The sequence below is a fragment of the Papaver somniferum genome, chromosome 5, assembly GCF_003573695.1.
Source record: "Papaver somniferum cultivar HN1 chromosome 5, ASM357369v1, whole genome shotgun sequence".
Lineage (NCBI taxonomy): Eukaryota > Viridiplantae > Streptophyta > Magnoliopsida > Ranunculales > Papaveraceae > Papaver > Papaver somniferum.
In genome coordinates, this window is record NC_039362.1 from 63,135,243 (window position 1) to 63,156,731 (window position 21,489).

Below are 21,489 nucleotides of genomic sequence, written 5' to 3' on the forward strand. Positions count from 1 at the left end.
TTTTCATGAAGTGATCGTCAGGCGGTCACGGGACAACCCAGGGCCGGTTTCATGACTCCATGGTCGGTCCCTCGCCTCGTCATAATTAATTAGGTTTTCTCACCTAAGGCTCAGACGAGCATTTTTGGATAAATGATTAAGCCAGCATTTAATCATTCTTCCACCAACAAATCGTCAACTCTTCAGGAGTTCTTCGTATTTGCTCACGTGAGCATATGGACACTACATGGTTGATCCACGGTCCCATGTAGTCGCTCCCTCCTTCGTCCCATGGTTAAAATTCTGACGAACCGTGAATTGATCATCAATTAATCAAATTAGGGTTTCTGAATCCAAGGATCATGATTCCAGATTCTAACCTTAATAATTTTACGACGACCTCATGGTCATTAATTTTATTAATTATGCTCGGTTCAACAACCAGTACTTTAATTAATATTTTTGGTACGCTGCCAATAATCCATCAGATGAGCAACACATGCTCAGACGATCAAATATTCAACAATTCATCGCATGAGAAACACTTGCTCAGATGATAAATATTTGCTCAAACCAAAGAATATTGGATCAACAATCGATATTCAACGATCCATCGGATGAGTAATACTTGCTCACTTCATCGTAAGAACTATACCTCTGTCTCATGACATGTTAAATTCATGAGTTTCAGAACATCATGTTCAACTCAGCAACTACATGGACTCATCGTCCCATCAAACCACGAAGTCATCAATTGACTAACATACCACGAGACGTCAATCGTGTCACTTTGGAGGGATATCACTTAGGGTTTTGGTCTGGCGGTCTATGGCACGTGTGTTCAAACACACGATGGAATGTGAGCAAGTCGTGCAATCAGTTGAAGGAATTCACGAGGTAGTGGGTTGAAAATCGACCAAGTCTCCACACGATGAGCAACTGGTTTCAAATCTCCACTTCCCCACTCCTTGATTCTATCAACTGTCACACTTCATGGGATCATGGTGTCTAAAATTCCAGCAATATAAATAAGTCTCTGAATCATGATTGAATCATCATCATCAGTATCATCAATCTCACGTCTCATCGACAACACGAGATCATCAACTCATCAATTGAGCAACTACTCTCAATTGAGCAATTTCAATCACTCAGAGCTTATCGTATTCGGAATTCATACACCCACAATCTTTGATTACCATTGATTCCACACATTTCTCAGCTTTCCTCCTACATATCAACCCATCCTCTCTTGTGACCGAATTTACTCTGGAACGATCATTGTCTTGATTTAGGCCAGAGTACTACAGATTGATCTCTCGAATCTAAAGCACCCCCCTCGCAGCGGTGCATTTGTGTGAGGTTTAACATTTCGCTCGGTTCGAGGAGTCTCCTCCGTACGGTCGTCTCCTCAATTCCTTCAAAACCAGCAAATCGTTTTTCCCCATCCACAGATTGGCGACCACAGTGGGAGGTCATTCTCTCGGTTGCAATCTCACAATCTCACAAGATGGTTGGCCTTAGGACTAATTCAACTAATTCAGATCAGAATATTTCAAACGGCAACATTCCTCATGTTACACCTGGCGGCATGGAGGGCAGCGGGATCCCGACTTTAGCAGAGTTGGCTCAAATCCTAGAGGTCCATACCAGGAACATGGACCTGATGAAGGAGATGATAAACCACATCCTCGAATTTCTCATCAGATTGACATCCGAGTTAAGCAGTATCTCCGCTCCAGAAGCCTCAACACCGGGGACTGAGACATCATCTGACCCTTAAATCAACAGCTTCACCACATACGACAAGTCGGTGGAACGAGAGGTCACACATTTTTTTGAAAATGTGCACGAACTCCTGCACTTCTCCAGGAATCAGCGCACAGACACATTTTCATCACTCAACCAGATATCATCCAGCGTGCAAATAACGCCACCAACACCATAAATTGAAGAGGTATCCATAGTGCCTGGGCATTCGATCAACAACATATCTTTTGGAGAAGAAGATCGCATGACGGATGAAGGACACAACCGAGCATTGTATGTCACTGGTTTCATCAAAGGCACCGAATTTAGAAGAGCTCTTGTTGACACCGGTGCTTCTACCAACATTGTCACTATGAAGACTCTCAGGATGGCCAGGTTCCCACAGGGTAAAATCATTCGCTATCCCATCCTAATGACATGATTTGAAGGAAGTCAAAGCCATACATATGGATATGCATACATAGATTTGAGGGTGGGGCCGATTCGATCGAAAGCAAAGTTTCATGTGATCGAGCAAGAAACTGACTACCATATAATACTGGGACGCCCATGGCTCCATGATAACAAGGTGGTTCCTTCAACATACCATCAATGCATGAAGGCCCTGCTCGACAACAAGATCGTTCGCATTACGGCTTCATCATCTCCTTATGCTCCCGTCTATGATACTGAGTTCTTTGAATCTCAAAAAGGCGTCTCGGAACCTCCAAGCAGGATTCGCAGTACTCCACTTCCAAGCTGGAAGACTATAGAGAAGGCTGATAACGATCCGTCATCCTCAGCTTCTAAAATGATCAAGTCAACTACTACACCGACTAAACGCCATAATTATCAAGTCTCCACTCCAGGGACCAACTTCACGACCGATCGAGACGTATAATGGAGAGTCATTTATCGCCGACGGAAAGATTAGCAATTAATCGTGGAGAACGATGAAAAGTCTCCCCACCATGAAGAATCGTGTCAGAGTGAGAAATCACTTGAAGAAGATGTCCAAGATGCCCCACGGCAACTACAGGACGGCACTGACTCTACCACTGACGATCTTGAAACAATCAACATTGGGACTGAAGACGATCCAAGGCCAATCGTGATCAGTTCAACGCTATCACCAGAGAAGCGGACCGAGCTGGTAAAATTATTGAAAGAATATCAAGATGTCTTCGCCTGGACATACGAAGAAATGTCGGGTCTGGATGACAAACTCGTCACCCATCACCTGCACATCGTCCCTGGTTCCAAAGCTGTCAAACAACCGCCCAGACAATTTAGACACGAAGTCGAGAAGCAAATCAAGGTCGAAATCCAGAAACTGTTGGCAGCAGGGTTCATCAAACCTATTCTTCATCCAACGTGGCTAGCAAATGTGGTACCTGTTAAGAAGAAAAATGGTCAAATCAGATGTTGTGTCGACTTCAGGAACTTGAATAAATGTTGTCCAAAGGATGATTTTCCTCTACCCAACATTGACATGCTCGTCGATGCAACCAGTGGTCACGGTATGTTCTCATTCATGGACGGCTATAGTGGGTACAACCAGATCAAGATGTATGAACATGACGCCAACAAGACTGCGTTCCGTACTCCCATTGGGAATTTTCACTACACTGTGATGCCCTTTGGATTAAAAATGCTGGTGCCACCTATCAACGAGCCATGACTGCCATATTCCACGACATGATGCACAAGCAAGTAGAAGACTATGTTGATGATGTGGTGGTAAAATCGAAGACTCGAGCATCTCATCTCGAAGTTCTAAGGCAGGTGTTTGAAAGATGCAGGAATACAAATTAAAAATGAATCCTTTAAAGTGCGCATTCGGAGTTTCTTCCGGAAAATTCTTAGGATTCCTGGTCACGGCTGAAGGGATCAAAGTCGACCCAGACAAGGCAAAAGCTATTACCACCATGCCTCCTCCACGTACCGTGAAGGAACTAGAGCTTTATGGGCAAGGTAAATTATATTCGACGCTTCATTCCTGGATTAGCTCAACTCATTGCTTCGTTCACACCTCTGCTGAAGAAAGGAGCAAGCTTCACCTGGACAGCTGTTCAACAAGAAGCTTTCCATAAAATAAACAGATTATTGTCACCGGCCGTCATGAGGTCTCCAGTGCAGGGACGACCTCTGATTCTTTACACAGCCTCCAGTGACGTCGCCATCGGCGCACTCCTCGCTCAGGAAGACGACGAAGGCGTCGAACGACCGATTTACTACTTCAGCCGCACAATGAGATGCTCAACTCCGATATCCAAAGGCCGAAAGGGCATGCCTGGCATTGGTACATGCAATCAGAAGTTAAGGCATTACTTACTATCTAACAGAGTCGTACTCATCTCCAAAGCTGATCCCATAAAGTTCTTGCTATCAAAGCCAGCCTTGATAGGGAGACCAGCGAAGTGGCTACTCCAGATGTCAGAATTTGACATAGCTTGCACGCCACCTAAAGCCATCAAAGGTCAAGCGGTCGCAGACTTGCTCGCGCTTTTCCAGGGGAAGACACAACAACACTACATGAAGAAGTGCCCGGCGAATTCCCAGACATCTTGGTCATCAAGGAAGAAACATGGCTTCTATACTTTGATGGATCTGCCACCCCTAGTAGTGACACCGGAGGAGCGGGTAGTGCTGGTGTCTCCATCTGGTGAAGTTTTCTCACATTCGTTCAAGTTGGATTTCCACTGCACCAACAACTCAGCGGAATATGAAGCCTTCCTATTAGGATTATCCTTGGCCAAGCAAGCAGGAGCAACACACCTCGAGATAAGGGGAGATTCAAAATTATTGGTCAACCAGATGAATGGAACTATTCTCTCAAAGAAATCACACTTGCTCCATTCAGAACCGAAGCTCAGCGACTGTTGACCTATTTTGCTGACGCAACGATCGTCCATACTGGACGGACTAACAATAGGCATGCTGATTGCCTAGCAACTCTCGCCTCCAAGATGCAATTCGAAGGAGCACAGAAAACGATCACTGTACAGAGGCGTACAATCTTCAACTTGGCTCACTCAGATCGAAGACATTCCAGCGAACGATTGGCGAGCACCCATCATTCATGAATTGAGCAGCTCTATTTCAGAAGGCCAAGTCAGCCTCAAGGAATTGAAGAACTACTTCTTGCTTCATGGAGGGCTATACTATCGAAACCCTGATGGATCTCTATCACGATGTCTTGGGAGCGACGAAGCGGAAGAACACTCAAGCGCATACATGAGGAAGTCTGTGGGCAAACGTTAGTGGTAACACTTTACAGAAAGCTTCAAAGAATGGGGTACTACTGGCCATCCATGGAGACTCAGTCAAGAGCTTTACAAGGATCTTGTCCTGATTGCCAAACACCTCCTCATCACTTGGAGGTTTTGACGGTCCACCACACTGGGGACTGGAGGGAGCCTTACATCAAATACCTCCGGGACAACGAACTACCACTGGAAAAGAAGCAAGCAGTCAAACTCATTCAGAAAGCTAAGAGATTCGTCTATCTCGATGGGATCTTATACCGCAAAAGCTTTGGTGGAAATTTACTGAGGTGCTTAGCCGAACATGAAATCCCTACAATCCTGAAGGAAGTACATGATGGAGAACATCAAGGAAAGAGGAAACTATTTCTTCAAATTCATGAGAAATATTATTGGCCAACCATGGAAGATGATGCAGCCGCACACGTTCAGAGGTGTCACCAATGCCAAACCCATGGTAATCTCATCCACACTCCTTGTCTCCCGTTGAATTCTGTGAATAGTCCGTGGCCTTTCTACAGCTGGGGACTAGATATCATTGGGAAGATCAATCCAGCATCTTCAAAACAACATGAATACATCATCACGACAGAGTACTTCACCAAGTGGGTCGAAGCTATTCCTCTTCGAAGCACCACTGGAGTTACGATTGCCGCCTTCATCAAAGAGCACATAATATGCAGATTCGGAGTTCCTAAGCATATCATCACAGATAACGGAACTCCTTTTGCCAATCAAGATGTTGAGAAGCTGCTCAATAAATATGGGATCAAACAAATCTTCTCCACGCCTTACTATCCACAAGGAAATGGTCAAGCAGAAAGTACCAACAAGACTTTGGTCAGGATTATCAGTCGGACGATTCATGACAATCCTCGATCATGGCATGAGCAATTACCCATGGCTCTATGGGCTTACAGAACTGCACCAAGGAGCTCGATCGGTACTTCGCCATATTCCCTTGTCTATGGAGCGACGCATACTTCCAGCAGAAATCAAAGTTCCCTCAGCCAGGATTGCAGCATCCAGTGGTGTACAATGGGATGAGGCCGAAATCTCCAGATCAAGAATCGCTGAGCTAGATATGCTGGAATCAAGGAGAACCAAGGTGGAAAAATATGTGGAAGCCTACAAACAGAGGATCTCCAGAGCCTACAACAAAATGGTAAGACCTCGAACATTTCAAGTAGGAGATTTGGTATTAAAGACGGCAAAGCACATTCAACAAGACATATCCGCTCCTAAGTTCTCTCCTAAATGGGAAGGGCCATATGTTTTTATCAAAGCAGTGTCTAGCGGATACTACAAAATTTTAGCAATCAATGGAGGAAAGGAAGGAAACATCATCAATGGAAAATGGCTCAAAGCTTATTATGCCTGATCCATGAAACAAACTACCTCTTTATCATTTCAAGCATTTTCAAAAATGTAATTTCATTCCTCCAAAGAGCATGCGAATGCTCCTTTGTTCATTAAACATTTCAAAAATGAGTAAAATTCGTTCATACCATGATCAACAGTTTCACCTAACTAGAAACTCAGATTTACTCAAAAAACAACAACCACAAATGCTCACTCAGAGCAAACCATCCAGCAACGGATAATCCCTATAAGAAGCCTCGTCAAGCTTCTTCTGAAAAATCTTGGTCTTTGCCTTCAAGTCTTCGACCGCTTTCTTAACCCTTGCCGACTCCAGAGCCAGTATCCTCTCCTCATCCAGTAAAGCTGCATTCATGGAAATTGCATCAGCAGCCTCTGCCGCCTTATGAACCTTGATTATCTCAAGACGACGATAGAGTCAGCTTACATTGAATCGCAATACCTCACAATTCGAGATCATCTCATCCCATTGGTGCAGTTCATGGTTTTTGACGTCTCGCAAGTGCATCTGATTCATTTCCTCGATGATCGGCAATAACCCCGCTACCGTGATTAAAAGGGTTGGAATAAAACCTTTCCACACTTCTGTGGTAGAAATGTGACCATACTTCTTCTAGATCTTGGTGTACAGAGATGCATGACATTTGGGAACCACGAATACGCCGACCATTTCATTTTCTGGGAAGGTATTAATCAATGGGTCTTCGAATGAAAGTCCAACGGTTGGGTATTCATGAGCATGGACACCGTATCCGGTCTCCACGGATCCTATAGAATCTTCACATGCCTGGTTACTGCTTTCCTCAACCTCAACCACGGTCACGGACTTTCCACTCTTTCATCGTCTAGCATCGACGACGACACGAACATCCGCCTACGATGAAACGAAGGAGTGTTAATCCCGGGACTCAGTACAATCTCAAGAGTCATAGGTTTACTTACTGACGATCCAGCTTCAGCACGAGCCGATCCATACCGGGCATTATGAGGAGTAGCATTCTTCTTACAGTCCTACGACAAATCATTCTCTTGTGATCAACAATCTCGATTGAACAAAGACAAGAAAGGGGAAGAAGAAGAAGTGTACAACTTACTGAGATAGACGTTGTTATTTCACGCTTCGACTGAAGATCATCTTGAGAAGAAATGCTATTGCTCGACATGACGGCGAGAGGGTAGGATCAAAACTTCTCTGCACGATGAAACTGACTCAGGAATGGAAGAAATATTTGCGTGGATCATAGATTTGGAGTCTTGAATATATATATATATATATATCAGGCGATAGTCATGTGGTCAACTCAGTTACGAGTTTCGCTGAAACCCTAGACTTCAAAGATTGATACCGAAGACACGGAGAAAAATAACACACTGGGGACTGAACATCACGGGTCAAAGGATAGGCCACGCGGCCTTGTACACGTCATGAATTCTCGGGCGTGTGTTATGTTACTTCTCATGAAAATCGACAAGTCATGATGAATTTGGATATATGGACATTGGTCCATGTCATGGATTAGAAGAAATCGACGTTAACAAAATGTTCATCATTTAGAAGAAAAGTCTAATTGAAGTAAAGTCGTTTAAACAGTCAAAAGAAAGATATCCACTATGAAGACTAAAAAGGGAATGCTCTAACGTCTAAAGAAGATGGAAGTAAAACTACTCGTCAGACTCATCCGAATTGTCAGCTTCATCGTCACTATCCTTCTCGGAATCATCTTCTTCAGAGTCACTGTCAGGATCATTGGTGAAGTCCGATGGACGGAAGATAACATCATCATCTGAATCCGAGTTATCTTCTGCTGCAGCTTCAGCTTCAATTTTCTTCATCGTCCTCTAATGCTCTCTTTCATATCGATCAGGCTTAATGTAACGCTCGGATGGTTCCCATGTGATCTCTCCTTCAGAAGCATCAGCATCAGAATCAGAAGTCACCCCATCCAAGAATTGACGCTTCTCCTCAACCCTCTGTCTCTTACGCCGGGTGCGATCTTTTTCACGTTGACGGGCATCCTCCTTTTTGTCTTCAGCTTTTTTATTTTCGAGGGAACATTAGGCTTCGCCTTCCTGGGTAACCCTATCCTTTTATTTCGCTACAGGAGCGTCGGAATCCTCATCAGAAGAGCCAGAGGAAGAAGAGGAATACCAGTAATCATAATTGTTGTTATTGTTGGTCGACATTTTCTGGAACTGGAAGATCAAAGATTACTACTATGTAAACAAACCAACATCAGCAAAAAATGGTAAATCTTAACTTTTACCTTTTATACTTCCACTAACAATAGTGATAGTAATGCTAGAGTTAACACCTCAAAATCGTTCGTCTCTTCGAAAACTGGAAAAACGAACGAAACTTTATTAATTTCGAAACTGATTTTTCATAAAATCACGAACACAATTTTCATAATGTGAACATTCACACAACTGACCTATGAAGTTCATAACAATAAAATATTTCATAATAAATATATTGTCTATCTTCGAAGGTTCCTCAAAACCCACGTTTCTGATTTTTCGAAAAAACAGCAATTAATGCAACATTGTTTACATAAATTCTCAAGGATTTTATCAAACGAAAACAAACTCATGCAAATAAAATATATCATTATATTTTGCATAATATATGTCACGGCTGCATATATATATATATATATATAAACTTTTTTTTTTTTGTATCGTCATTATTTGTCTTTAAAACGAAGGTTTATTTCAAAAAATATTGTGAAAGATCACATCTCATACATATGATAAAGTTTTGTATTTACATGAAAGCTCATAAGCAAAATTTTATCACTGGACACAAGTTCATCATACATATTTTCCTTCGTGTCATCGTTATTTGTCTTTAAAACGAAGGATTATTCCGATTTCATGAAAATTCACTTCTTTTATGATAGAACCTTGGTACACATGAAAGCTCATAAACTTTATGGGTGTCGTAGGCTCAACAAATTAATAATCTTATTTCCACACAATTAGCTGGTAATATAATGGAAGCAAGGATCGTTCCCACGAAGAGCAGGGAGTTTAGTTGTCAAAAATGTCACAAATGGGGGTTTTTGTTTTAGATTCAAAAGCTAAATAAATAATAAAGCAATTAGAAGTAATTAAGATTGCAAGAAAAATGGAGTGAGATGATCGAGGAATCCTTCTTCGTAACTAAATATTCATCAAAGTAGTATATTCATCCATTCATCATTAATCATGGATTATTACTAACCGTAAGATAACAAATACGCTTAGCTATCTCCAAAATCCCTTAAGCCACTAGAAAACAGGTACGCTTAGTCGCTAGAGTCTATCCGTCTGAACAACCTTGAGGTATGATTACAAGATGTAATTCAGTCGAATGCTTTATGGTCTGTGAATTTAGGTTTAATCCTAGTAGTTAGACTCAGTACGCTCGGTCTACTTTCTAGTGTTGTGTTTACACGCGATTGCTTTACGGAATCCCTCCGCAAGGTCTCACGTTCTCTACTTGTGTAAGAAATTATTCAACAATTACGGATATCCTAACCCTTGTTAGCATTAGATTGAGTTAACAAATATATTCAGTTGGCCACCTAAACAATCTATCAATCAATCATATTCATTTTTAATAATAAACACAAACAATAATCATATGAAGAAATCAGAACAGATTCATATACTAAATAAAATCATATATAGTACTTAGAATTCATCCTCAATCAAATAAGTAAATTAGCTAGACATAATGGAGTTTATAGAAAGGAAACTGTAATTGTAAAAGAACTCTAGCTACCGCTGCTTCTGTTGCAGGAGATCAGCCACTGTCGCCTTGTTGCAAGAAAACTTTAGCTACTACTGCCTATGTTGCAAAAGATCAGCCACTGTCTCCTTGTTGCTATAACCTTTCTTATACTAGTGCATATGTGAAGTCTTTATGCTTCTGTTCTTCTCTGGAGAATTTTATCGAGCAGTTTGTGGGCGTGAAAGTGAGGGTGAGGAGATATCTTTTGGTTGCAATTTGGACCTCTATTTATAGCAATCGAACCCTGAAAATTCGAATCTGATAACCACACAACAATTCTAAACCGCCATGAACAATCAAACGCGCTTTAATCTTCACCATTCATCTTGAAATTCAACGGTAAAAGCATCACTCGGTGGCTGTTTTGCAGCTGCAGTATCAATCCAAAACCATTCTCTGACTGAATTGTCGCTCAAGTCTTGACTTCCAAAGATTATCCAACCTCCACAAACGCGTATCGATGATTCCTTGTTTATCTTGGACGCGGAAATATCCTACAGAGTCCACAATAATCACGGAAGCTGCATCAGTTCCATCCTGTATTCTTGGTCGAATGTCTTGCTAACAGCATATCAAACTCCTCAGGTCCGTGCTTATCTGTTCCTTGTCCAGCTCGAGGTCTAAATCTTCCAAGCTCGAGCAACCAATTCTTTCTGATCAACTTATCATGAACTACAACACTGATGTCCCGCTTCTTCATTTCTTTATTGCCAACGGCAGCAGCAAAACCCGAGTCATAACTGATTTGAATCCCAGCTCGAGTTCTGCTCCATCTTGACCTTATTTCATCATGAATGGGAGCAGCATCGCCTTCTCGTCACCATTATGACGATCACTGCCAATGAGTTATCATCTTCTGCTCATCTCTTATCCGTCACAGCAAAGCCCGAGCATCACTGCTTCTCTGTTCTTCAATCTCCGGTGATGCTCAAACTCCATCAACAACTCCTTCTTACCACTGCCAATGGCAGCAACTACTCTTTCATCTCTTCACAGCACCATCAACTCATTCCCAGCAGCATCGAAATCATCACGAACAAAGGCCAGCACCGGCACAAGCCCCATCCTTTCTGTTTCATCTCAATCACCATGAGCTTCTACATAAAGACAACGTTCTGTTTCGAGCTCAAGTGTCGTGGTTGGCAGCAACAACAACCTTAAGTTTATCATCATAGGCAACTCGAGAATCAGTCATCGACCCATCTCATCTAACAGCAACCCAATGATCTTCTCGAACTCCGAACCCATATCCTTTAGTCTCTGATCAATTCTATCGATCACCACTTCCCTGTTAATCTTCAGTACGACAACATGAGATTGGCCGGAAAACTCATCGTGTTCTGTTGAGGGAAAGAAGATGATGGTGGCAGCCCTGAACTGAATGGCCTGGTGTCCTTAACACTATTTGAATTCTAACTTCCCCTCAGTAAATGACATGACTTCCTTTAGCAGTTCCTTTGAAACAGTCACCTCTTAACAGGATGACTTCCCCTTAACGTACAATGGGATGTTAATAGCACTGCCTTTTAAAATGACCATATTACCCTTATAATCTTCCAAGTTCTTGTTTTGTTCGTAACTTCTTCATACGAACTCAGAAAGACTTCGTTCTTTCGTCGTTGACTTCATCTTCCTGTCCTCTACAAAATGATGGCTAGAAATCATCCATTTGAAAGAGTTCCACTAGTCTTTGGCCCTTCTTCACTTGTAGCTAGCTTCTTTTATTGCACAATTAAGTGTCAATTCACTTCTTTCAGATGATTTACCTAATAAAACACAAATAAGAGAAAACAAGCGTAATGTACAATAATTTGCAAGAATATAAACAATTACTAGCATGGAATTAACACTAAATATACGTAAAATATGCACTTATCAAAACTAAGTTTTATCACTGAACCTAGGTTCATATACTAAAAAAAAAAAATCTCTCCTAAATCAGGGATTATAGTTAGTTTACAAAACTAACGATACGTTTACAAAAACTAGGGTTTTTCATAAAAATCACACCAATTGTATACACATGTATATAACTTCACCATGATCAAAACATGAACAACTCATGAAGGTCATAACATCTGGAAAAAAAAAAATTCAGCACTTACCTGGTCGGTGCCGGCCGGAATCTGGTCGGTCGGTGATCGGACGGCGGCGGACGGTGGAGCGCCGGCGAAATATTTTTCTTCTTCCTCCTGCTGCTAGCGTAAAGGTGGTGGAGAGGTGATGAAGCACTGGTTAGTTGTGAAAAAAAAAGGATTAATCCCTTTTATATCAATTTTATTTCAAAAACCTAATTTTCTAAGGATTTCCTTATTGGGCCCGACCCGCGAATCCTAACCGACCACGGACTCGTCGTCCAAACTAGCGGTTCAACACTAATTTACGCTCATCAAACGACGATCCTATCATGACATTGAAGCCTTCATCAAGTCGTGGCTTTCTCATGCTCTCTAAATACGATAACGTCTCAACTTACGACTAAGTTCAATTACTGGTATTATTATTTATGGCCGGAAAATCACCATTTAATGTTGACTGAGGAACACAGCTTTCCTCAGTAAGCAGGGGACTTAATGTAGATGGTGGATTTTCGACAAAGGCTAAATTTGTAAACTCATAATTATACGAAGCTCTGATTCAGCAATCAGACGTGAGAATCGAGACACGGGTCTCTCAACGAATTCTCAACGGAGAGTACCTTCTACAAGAGTACATGTAGATATGTAGTCTTGCGACTGGAAAACGGCATATCTCATGAATACTGAACACTTTCGGTAATTATTTATATATAGTATCACGAGATGGACGGCTCCTAGACAGCTTGCTCTGCTAGTATAGAGAGATAACGTGACATTCACTACTGAATTCCCAAATAATCTATTATTGCTCCTATTCCATGGTCGAATCCACGGCCTGATCCCATGGAATGGCAATAACAATTGCTCCTATTCCTTTGTCGAATCCACGGCCTGATCCCATGGAATGGCAATAAACAATTGTTCTGATTCTATGATCGAATCCACGGCTTGATCTCATAGAATAGCGATGAAACAACTGTATTATCTCATTACTCCGATTTCATGATCGAATCCACAACTGGTCTCATAAATGGTAATAGATAAATCTTAATTACTCTGATTCTATGGTCGAATCTACGATCCCATGGAATGGTGATGCTCACTTTATTATTCTGAATTCGTAGTCGAATCCTCAGCTGATCCTATGAATTAATAATAAACATCTTATTACTCAGTTTTGTGAATTATTCTCCACTGAATTCCACAATTAGTAATAAATAATCAACAACCGGGCGTCTGAGCTACCTCTAAGTAAGCCCCGATTCAAATGGTGAAGGTGTATCCAACGACGATACACTAACAATCACCGCACGAACGAGTACTTCAAAATACAACGAAACGATGAACCTATGCAAAATAGGGAAGAAAATAATAAATAATTAAAAATATTGACCAGGGTGCTGGGAGCACGGACACACGACCGACCAACCGTATCGTGGTCAATCCCACGCCAGTTTTATATTTTTAATGCATTTTTATTATTTTCCATGATTTGATGAACATTCTCTCATTTTATCAAATCTCCTTCGTCTCGAGGAAACTCCTCGGTTTCATTGTACTTCCATAAATCCATAAAAAATAACATAAAATTAAGGAAAGGAGTGTAGGGCATGACCATTGGCCAACGGGACATGCCTTGGTCCCAACCGGCCCCACACCCACAGTTCCTTATTATTTTATTATTTTTATTATTATTTCTCTAATTTCATGAAAAAACTCCTTGATTTCATGGTATTTTGCACAAATCATCAAATAATAATAATAAAATAAATTATGAAAACTTGTGGGACCGGGCCTTGGCCGGCCGGCCATGCCATAGCCGGTCCCACAGGCCCCTTTGTTTTATTATTTTATTATTAATTTCCTTGAATTCATCAAATTCCTTGATTTCATAGTATTTCTCTCAAATTAGGAAAAATTCCCTCAAATCATCAAAATACCTAAAAATATTAAAAAATTAGGGATTCTCGTGGGACCGGGCCCAAGCCGGTCAGCCATGCCTTCCACGGTCCCACACACCCTTGTTTTATTATTTTAATATTTTTTGCTTCCCTGAACTCATGAAAACTCCATCAATTCATGGAAACTCCCTAAATTCATCAAAATTCTCAAAATTCATGATTTTTTCATAAAATCATCAAAATATTATAAAATTAAGGAAAAGGCACCACGGGACCGTGGTCACGTCTGGACGACCATGCCTTGACCATGGAGGTCCCACGCCTCCTCATTCCTTATTTTATAATTATTTTTCATCATCTCATGGTGTTTTCCTCAGTTTCGTCGAAACCCTAATTTTGGCATATTTTCTCAAATGGATGCTCAATTGCACGCCAGAAAATATCAAATTTCTCAGGACTGAGACGCGGACGCCTTGGCGACACGAGCACGCTATCTTGACCGACCAAGATTGACTTTTTGGCTCACGGAAGCCGGTCCCATCAATTTTCACAGTTTTGACCTAATTTGCAAAATTGCTCGTATTAGGTCCAAAACTCTCCCAAACACTTTGGATTTTCATGAAGTGATTGTCAGGCGGTCACGGGACAACCCAGTGCCGGTTTCATGACTCCATGGTCGGTCCCTCGCCTCGTCATAATTAATTACGTTTTCTCACCTAAGGCTCAGATGAGCATTTCTGGATAAATGATTAAGCCAGCATTTAATCATTCTTCCACCAACAAATCGTCAACTCTTCAGAAGTTATTCGTATTTGCTCACGTGAGCATATGGACACTACATGGTTGATCCACGGTCCCATGTAGTCGCTCCCTCCTTCGTCTCATGGTTAAAATTCTGACGAACCGTGAATTGATCATCAATTGATCAAATTAGGGTTTCTGAATCCAAGGATCATGATTCCAGATTCTAACCTTAATAATTTTACGATGACCTCATGGTCATTAATCTTATTAATTATGCTCGGTTCAACAACCAGTACTTTAATTAATATTTTTGGTACGCTGCCAATAATCCATCAGATGAGCAACACATGCTCAGACGATCAAATATTCAACAATTCATCGCATGAGAAACACTTGCTCGGATGATAAATATTTTCTCAAACCAAGGAATATTGGATCAACAATCGATATTCAACGATCCATCGAATGATCAATACTTGCTCACTTCATCGTAAGAACTATACCTCTGTCTCATGACATGTTCAATTCATGAGTTTCAGAACATCATGTTCAACTCAGCAACTACATGGACTCATCGTACCATGAAACTACGAAGTCATCAATTGACTAACATACCACGAGACGTCAATCGTGTCACTTTGGGGGGATATCACTTAGGGCTTTGGTCTGGCGGTCTATGGTACGTGTGTTCAAACACACGATGGAACGTGAGAAATTCGTGCAATCAGTTGAAGGAATTCACGAGGTAGTGTGTGGAAAATCGACCAAGTCTCCACACGATGAGCAACTGGTTTCAAATCTCCACTTCCCCACTCCTTGATTCCATCAACTGTCATACTTCATGGGATCATGGTGTCTAAAATTCCAGCAATATAAATAAGTCTTTAAATCATGATTGAATCATCATCATCAGTATCATCAATCTCACGTCTCATCGACAACACGAGATCATCAACTCATCAATTGAGAAACTACTCTCAATTGAGCAATTTCAATCACTCAGAGGTTATCGTATTCGGAATTCACACACCCACAATCTTTGATTACCATTGATTCCACACATTTCTCAGCTTCCCTCTTACAGATCATCCCATCCTCTCTTGTGACCGAATTTACTCTGGAACGGTCATTGTCTTGATTTAGGCCAGAGTACTACAGATTGATCTCTCGAATCTAAAGCACCCCCTTCGCAGCGGTGCATCTGTGTGAGGTTTAACATTTCGATAGGTTCGAGGAGTCTCCTCCGTACAGTCGTCTCCTCAATTCCTTAAAAACCAGCAAATCGTTTTTCCCCATCTACAGGATGTGTGTGTGATTCAATTGGTTCTGGTTAAGAAAAAGTATTGTTATATTACTTTGTTGTGTGGTATCAATTGTTTAGGCTTGCAAAATTTTCGGTGCAATTACAGTACTTTAATGTTTTTGTTGTTTTAATTGCTTCCGGTTGAGGTGAATAATTATGCAAGTTAATTTGTTTTGGTTTGTATGAATTATTTATGGCTTGAAAAAAGAATATGTTTACGGGATGAATTGTTTAGTCCAATTCGATTCCGGATTAGAGAAACTAAGTTAATTCTGATCTTAGTTAGACTTATCAAAGTGGAGGTTTTGGTTATTCAAGTCTAATCGAATGCCTTAACAAGAAGTTTTAGTTAACTAACCTAGTATTTGGCTTGTTTAAAACTTAAAGGTCTAAGTTATATGGATAATTAGAACCTGATGAGAAAAATAGAGTTATATTTATTTTGGTCTTATCGAATGAAGCGATTGTATTTGTACAATCGGTTTAGCAAATGAACTAATGTGATTAGTTGACTTTTGGTTTGCCAAACTAGTTGGGAAAATTTCTTCGGGCAATTATTTCCATGATAACATATCAAAACATAATTACTTTGTAGTTTTGGCTTTGATATTGGTTATCAAAAATAATGTGTGGAACCCTCGTGCTTGACTCAAGAGGTTGCAAGTCTATTTTGATATTTGTAAGATCCTTTTCGTGTTGCCCTTTATTTTTTCGTTTCTTTGTCATTTTGTGACAAAAAGGGGGAGAAACATATGGAGTAAACAAGTGATTCTAGTGTCAATTTTATATTGATTGGTGTCACTAGGGAAGAAGGACATTGGTGCTTGAACGTTTATCTAACGAAAGAGGAAAAGCATAGACTAAGGGGGAGTAACATATCATATGATTTGGTATAACAAACACGCGAGGATTGAAAATCTTCCTATCTCACCTTTAGGGGGAGTATGATATTTGTTATTATAATGTCAACATCGACATTTTTAAGGATTGAATGTATACAGGTTATGTGTTGTTGAATTCGGGAATCAAGCGTATGTGTAATGAATTCTTGTAATTTGTTTATCCATTTGATGTAAGAGTTTTGTCACTAAAATTGACAAAGGCGGAGATTGTTAGAGCATAGCTCGGTTGAACCCACCAAGCGTTGGTATGTCAAGTTTGGTTGTCATATTTTAGTGAATCAAAACTCATTTAAGAGTCGCTTGATTAAATGTACTAGAGTCAACTTCGTATAGGTTAGCTTGAAAGTATTAGGATATGAGACATTACAAGTATTGCGAAGACTTGAAGAAGTGAATAAGTAAGGAGCTACAACCACAACATCATCCTTCCACTTGAGGTTAGTGATATTTGACTTGAACTATTTCATTCCCTAACATATCTTTCAAGTCGTGCATATTGAAAACAAAACTGCGAAGCATGAACACTCTAGATAGACATGGTATTAAGGAATACAATACGAGGTTTATTGCTTAACCATTAAACTTTGTAGATAAGACATCGACATAATCGTTTGAATGCTATTGTGATTATGTATGGGTATGAGGTGAGGATTTCATCCTAGGAAACAATGTTTTACATGTGTTTTAAGGAAGTACATTCATGAACTTAGTTTGTGAATCGAAAAGGAAATCGCCAGGCGTTATTGGGATTGTTATTCATTGCATATCTTATGAACAAACAATATGTGTGATTAGTACAACCTCTCATGACTTGTTTGTATTCTTGGTAAAACTACTCACATAAGGCCTGACTTATATATTGGTATGACTTTTATTAGGGAAACCGATCTTAAGTAATCACCTGATGGTATGATTGAGTTTGTGTAGTTTGTAAGACCTAACTCTGGGTAAAGGGGAATCGATCCTTATATGAGGTGTAACAAGGTTTATAGCAGAAAGGGGAACTGATCCTATGGACATGTGCAACACGTTTTTAGGTAAGGGGGAACCGATATGGACATGTGCAATACATATAAGTTAGATACCATGTATATGTGGGGAACCGATCCTAGTACCTAGTCAACCGAATTTTGGGAAGCTAGTGTGACTATGCACAGTTTTCACATGGAGGTAGAACCGAAACTTGTTTTGGTAGAACCGTTAAACCCATGATTTGTGATTGAGTGTTATTGATCAATCACATAGCTTTTGAAAGTCAGATGAACCAATTTTAAACTTGTTTGGAAGCATGGTAAATTGGTTTCAAGTGTGTAAGTATGAAAGAGGACTTACAAAGTAAGGATGTCGACACACTTTGAACACGTGTATTTATGCGGATCTTTTATTGTTCAAAGATATTCCTTAACAGCTAAAAGGAAGAAAATCCCAGGATCGAAATTAAATAAGTTAAGAATCTTTTAATTAAGGTTTTTAATTATATATATGGAAAATAATAATTAGTAATGTGCATTTACTAGTTAAAGATTTTCCAAGGAGATTTTCGAGCAATATTTTGGACAGAGCATTCCCAGGAATTATGAAAACCGAATTTGGAAATTATTATTGAATATCTTGAGAATATTTTCGGTTTTGGAAATTCCTTGGTGTCCAAACTTCCTTGTCTATAAATACTTGAAGTTTGCATTTCTAGCAAACTAATCCTTCGTGACAGTAAACTTCCTCTGTTGTACTGTTACTGGTGAATCCACCTATTCGGAGAGGAGAGTAACCTAATTAGGCAAAATCTCTTACGGCCGCTCAGTTTAAAGTCGAAGCTCTATTAGTACCGTTGGTGGGAAACTAGATAATTTTGGTTTATCTTTTGTTTTCGATTGATTTGATTGACTAACGGTGGTTGAATTTTGATTGCGCCTAGTTTGCTTATGCTTGAGAATCTTCTCTTCTGATATAAGATTCACTCAAACTAGTTCAAAGTTTCGACAGGGATCTTTAGACTGTTGTTAGTTCTGTGATAATCCATTGTTAACAGACTCTGTTCTGCGTGTGATTGATCACAAGAGATTCAAGTAGTTGTGTGCAGGTGTTTATTGAAGATCTAAGAAGGTTTGAAGACAAATAAGAGACAAAAGATTTCTGACTTGCTTATATAAATCTTTGGTGTGCACAATACTTGTTTCGGTAAAAAGGGGATCCAACTATAATCGGTTTATCCTTGTGGTAGATTGGATTGATTAGTTGAGTAGATCGGCATCAATATGGTTCTTTGTGATTAAAAGTATTGATTGTAAAATCTTACGATTACCTTGGGTGATTGAACATAAGATAGATCTAAGGACCCGACAAAGGAGTTTATTGAGATAAACAAAAAAGCCTTTGTCCGAATCATATCACTTGGTTGAAGAGAGTTGATACCAAACAGATTTGTTGTTCCTTTACTGTTTGGAATACGATCCAAAGGAATTGTTCCAACTACGTGACTTATTCATAAGTTGGAGGCGTGGGAATACAGACGGAACTAGGTGAACTATGGGTTTAGTTGCTTGGTCTCAACTATACGAAGTTGGTTTATTTTGTATAGCGACTTAATCCTGAGAGTATTCAATTCTGGACAAGGTCCCGGGGTTTTTCTGCATTTGCAGTTTTCCTCGTTAACAAAATATTGTTGTGTTATTTAATTTATATTTCCGCATTATAATTGTTTTATTATAATTAAAGTAAATTACACAAACGTTAATTCCTATTTACTTGATCTCGTATCCATAGACGATCTCGTATAATTAAAGTAAATTACACAAACGTTAATTAAAGTTCGAACCTTTGTATCAAGTAAACATACTTCGTTGTTGTATTGTCTCGATCTCGTATCCATGGACGATCACACGAAGTGTGAACCGATTAGTTGTATTGTCTCGACTTAGTCCATAGACAATCACTTTCGGAGAAAGGACTTATAGGAAGGAAAAGTTTTAGCTTGAGGTATATTTGGGTACCCTCGGATTTTCAGTCTCGACTCAGTCCATAGACAATCACTTTCAGAGAAAGGACTTATAGGTGGAAAAGTTTTAGATTGAGGTATATTTGGGTACCCTCGTCTTTTCAATTGGTATCAGAGCAGGCAAACATGAAAAGATCTAACAATCTGTGTTTGGTGTGATCCAACCTATAAGAATTGAATCTAATGAATGATTCATTTAACGTAAAGCAAGACATCAAGAGTTTTGAATTAACACTTGATGATGGCATCTACGATTCAATATATGAAGAAATCATCTCTAGAGATTCTATGAGACAAGTTAATCTTGTTAATGATGTAAAAACCGATGAAAACTGGAAAATTTGTCTAGAAGAAAGGATGGATGAAATTTTCGATGATGATGACTCAGATTTTGAATGAGAAGTAGAAGAGGATATCTCAGAATACTCTAAACTGCTGAATCCTTTGAAAAATAAAAAACTGACTTCTTCAGATTTCGTTGGTGTTATGACTCCTATTTGTCGTGAAAATAAGAATTTGAAGAAGGTTTTTCAAGGATATTATATTGGTTACCAAATCAGTGATTCTCTTCTTAAAGATCGTACTGACGAGCTAAATTATAAGAAATTAGAATGTGAAAATCTTCGAAGAGATCTCTTTTTGTCGAAAAAGAAACTTGTTGAATCTGAAGCAATGGTTAATTCTCAACCAAAGAGTTTTGAAGATAAAGAAGGTATATATCTCTCACGAGAAAAACATCTTAAGGCTGATCTTGCTGGTACTCTTGATAAAATCAAGATTTTGGAAGAAGAAATTTTGGACCTTAAAAAGTTCAATGTTAGCTCAAGCAATTTAACCTCAATGTTAGAAGCAAGTAGAAATCATCATGATACACGAGGATTGGGCTATAAGGGAATAAATGCTTCAAATATTAACAAAGAGGTAAAATTTGTTAAAGCTACTAATTCTTCTCAACCAGAGACTTCCACTGTTGTCAAAAATGATACTATTTCTTGTGAAGAAGTAAAGCCAGTCAAGCCTAACAATTGTGTTCAATCGGCAGCAATCAAAGAGACCACTTCTGCTAATGTCAAGAAAGCAACAACGTTGAACAAGGATAAGAAGAAGAAGAAGAAGAAGAAAACTCGTCGAGCTCCAATGCAAGAGGATCCACAAAAAGGTAACACTAAAACTCATACTTTGTATGTTTATACTAAGCATTGTTATTATTGTGGTAATAAAGGACACTTGCAATGTGGATGCAAAGTTTGTATGATGCAAGATGCGCTTTCTTTTGTATCAAACGAATTGGCTAAGATTGCTCCCCAAAGGAACTCAGATCGGTATTGTCCTAAGTTTAGGCAAAAGAATTATTATAATGATAGTTCAAATTTTGCATATCACTCGACAATGTCATTTCATAAAAGACCCAATTATA